Source organism: Plasmopara halstedii (genome assembly GCF_900000015.1).
Source record: "Plasmopara halstedii genome assembly, contig: Scaffold_1343, whole genome shotgun sequence".
Taxonomy (NCBI): Eukaryota; Oomycota; class Peronosporomycetes; order Peronosporales; family Peronosporaceae; genus Plasmopara; species Plasmopara halstedii.
Genome location: NW_020188258.1, coordinates 139,795 through 143,398, shown reverse-complemented (window position 1 = coordinate 143,398; position 3,604 = coordinate 139,795).

The window sequence follows — 3,604 nt, the reverse complement described above, 5'->3', positions numbered from 1 at the left end:
ATAGCATATAGTATTTGGATACACGACTGGGAACATCTTCAATGGAAAGATCCATTTTTAATTGCTTGTTGAATAGGCGGGACAGGTCACTGACGTACGCCTCATTCATTGTTTCACATCACTCTTTGACCTCCTCCATGATCTCGTCGTCGGAGATGTCTTGTTTGTCTTTGCCAAATTCGTATTTAGACAAGAAATCCAGCAAGTTGGGTTCAATGGTGGTGCGGATATCAGCTACCACATTCTCGAATGGCTCATTGGTCCACCGACAACGTTCCCGCACACGCTCTTCGTACTAACCCGGGCCCGACGCCACTGTACAAGTGCCGTTTGGTCCCACTCTATCATCTTCGGCGGCGCAATATATTCGTATACTGGCTGCGGAACAGACATGTCCACATCATCGTCAGTCGCTAGACGAGTCCGCGACATCTCGTTGCTTTGCCTACGCTTCTGCGAACTGCTCGCAACTAAAGTATATTTTGTAGTCTCTTGTGCTATTCAATGCAAATGCAGTAGTGTTTCATTAGCTCTCTCTCCCTATGCGGGCTACGGAACGTGACTCTTCGCAACTAGCGGTTCTTGTGGACCGCTTCCACGAACCTGTTACCCACTGTAGGGTGTTGGCAAGTCTGATTACCTGGACATCCGTCCACACGATTCGCTGTTTGGAGCAGAGGGTACTCCAGCTACAGGGGATGGTGGTGACATTACTTCGTATGCCAAAAATTTCTTCGCGCCCGACTGACCCGTTAGAGCGGGGTTGTAGTTAAGCCCGGGGAAAGCACCGGATTTGTTTGCTTTCTCTTTGGGATGCTAGAAGTATTACTCAATTTCTCCTTCACTACGACCGCGAGGGGCTCGATGTAGCGCAATCACATCTTCGTCTTATAGACTCTAGACGCTATATGTGTCGGAAGTATAATTGCACAGAATATTTTGCTTCCTATCATGCCTCTGGCATTGGCGAGTTGCTTTTCTTTATCCTATTTTCAAGCCATAGTGTCGCGGACCCTACACACTAAACTCATCGCATTAAGATACAATACTCAATTTCCTATGAAGTGTAACTGGGCTGATATCAACAAGTCGAATTTGTTCGACAGCCTTTTCCAAACTAAGGCCGGATCCACTTGGTGGCGGTATCAAAGGCATTTGAAGGATTTACTCAATCATTTATATTGACTAAGTTAATGCGTAAGGATGCATGTACCGCACTATTCAGCGCAAACTCAATGGTGGAAGTAACTCGCTCCAGTATCGCTATCTTTTCGCAAAAGTGGCTCAGAACTATCTGTTTGCTGAGGGTCAGTGCTTGACATATCCAGTAGAGTGTCAAGTGCCATGAGTAATGTTTGGCTAGTTTTGCTATAAAACGCGGATCATTATCTGGTCAGATGGCGACCGATAAGCCATGTTGTCGAGACTCTTGTCACAGACCAGCTTGACGATATCTTTACTTCATCACTGGTAGCAGCGAGATGAGCCATTCTGCTGGGAATCTCCACAAAGACCGCTACACCAGCATTATCGGACATTACTTTTGAAAGACCAAAAAAAATTTCGACTTTCAGCACCTTGCTGGAATGACAGGCTGGGGAAGCTGCCGCGACATGTGGCGACTATCTAGCACATTGACACGTCTCGAACGTGCACACACTTGTGCTTACCCTTTCATATGGTGTCGACTAATACACTGCGCTCACCAACTTTTTCTCTGGCCACCCAAAAAAGCATAATGCGCCTTGTATATGATTTTGTACTTTCACTCCTTATCACTACACGATGAGTGTCATTTGGGTCAGTGCTGTAATACAGCAAGTTTCATTCGAAGGTAGAGCGGTGCATGCGCGCAACCGCGCTCATCGATAATACGGCAAAAAAATTAAATCCAAAAGCTTACAGCAATGCAACCCATGTTGCATTCGACCTGTACAAGATACTTGTTTGATCCTGTCGACGACGTCGACCCACAAGACGTTCCATGTGATAGTAGACACCCCCGTTCTCGTCGAGAAGTGTCAGCGGCAGACGACGACTACTGGCGATGCTCTTCGAGCTCTTGAGGACAAGGTCTGTAGCCATCAGAACTCCGCTAAGCATCATTCTGGCTCCGCATACCGTTGTGCAGAAGACATCGGAGCTCGGAGAACGTTGTGCACCAACTGCCTCGCATTGAGGACTATCGCGCTCTGTCGAAGCGGCTCTTAGCCGTCGAGTAGACGAATGTGTCACTTCGTGCGACGTTGGAGCGCCTGGCGCCGTTGGAGATAGTGATCGTTGCACTCCGTGCTCAAAATCAGCTGCTGGTCCAACTTCTGGATGGTCGAGCGCCTGTGGGCGCCGATCCGAGGACAATGCTTTCGTGTTCGCTCGAGCCGGATACCGGTACGGCTTAAGCAAGCCCACATAGAACACTGGTTACTTTTTGGAAGTTTGGCGTATAGGCAATGTCCCGCTTGGCCACGACCTCAAAATGTCCGATAGACCGTGGGCGAATCAAAGACACCAGAAACAGCGTGTAGGAAGGTTTTTAGCATTTTAATAAAATCAGGTCCCGACAAAAAACTTTTCAGCATTTCTTCTGCTGCTTCCGTTTGCATATTCTTTCTGCATGCCTTCATGTTCAGCCATCGCTTCGCGAACGAATCGTAAGACAGGAAGTCATCGACTTCTTCACGAACAGCGATGGGGCTGACATTAGCTAACCGCTCGGCTATTCCCCCTACCAAGCCCTGAGCCATGTGATGGCGGCGTCAGCGAGACGCGAGGGTGAACCAGCCCGTTCACGTAGAACGGCGTGTAGCCGGTGGACGCATGCACGGCATTGTTCAGCGCAAACTCTTCGAGTGGCAACACGGCGCTCCAGCGCCTCGGCGTCTCAGCGCAGACGCTGCGAAGAACGTCTTCGACGACGCGATTCACCCTTACGGTTTGACCATCGGTCTGCAGATGATCTGCTGTCGACATATCCAACTTGGTGGCTAGCATCTTGAAGATAGTCGACCACAAAGTTCCCGTGAAACGGGGGTCTCTATCAATGACAATCGACTCTGGGAGTCCGTAATGACAAATTACACGATCCACGGACAGCGTTGCTGTACCGACTTCGTCGATAGTATCTGGCACCGTCGCCAAATGAGCCATCTTGCTCAACCGGTTGACGAATACCACGACACCCGTGTTGCCCGCCGAATCTTTCGGCAGGCCAAACACAAAGTCCAAAATCATGGACTGCCAGCACCCAGTGGGTCCCGGTAAGCTGGCCAGTGGCGCAGCCGCATTTGGAGAGAGTTTCACCCGTTGACACGTCTCGCCCGTGCGCACATAGGTGCTCGTCCATTTGTACAGCTTGGGCCACCAATAGTGGTGACTCGCAGAGTTGTACGTTTTCTCACGACCGAGGACCACTGAGTGGCGTGTCGTGAGCCTCATAGAGGATGCGATATTTCGAATCCTCATCATGAGGAACCACAATTTGTGGTGCATCCGTTGAATTGGTGCTATAATATACCATTATTTAACGAATATCAGTGCAATCGCGCACGCAATCTTGATGACAATTTCTTGTTCGATTTCCCAAACTCCTTGCTTCCCAGAGCCT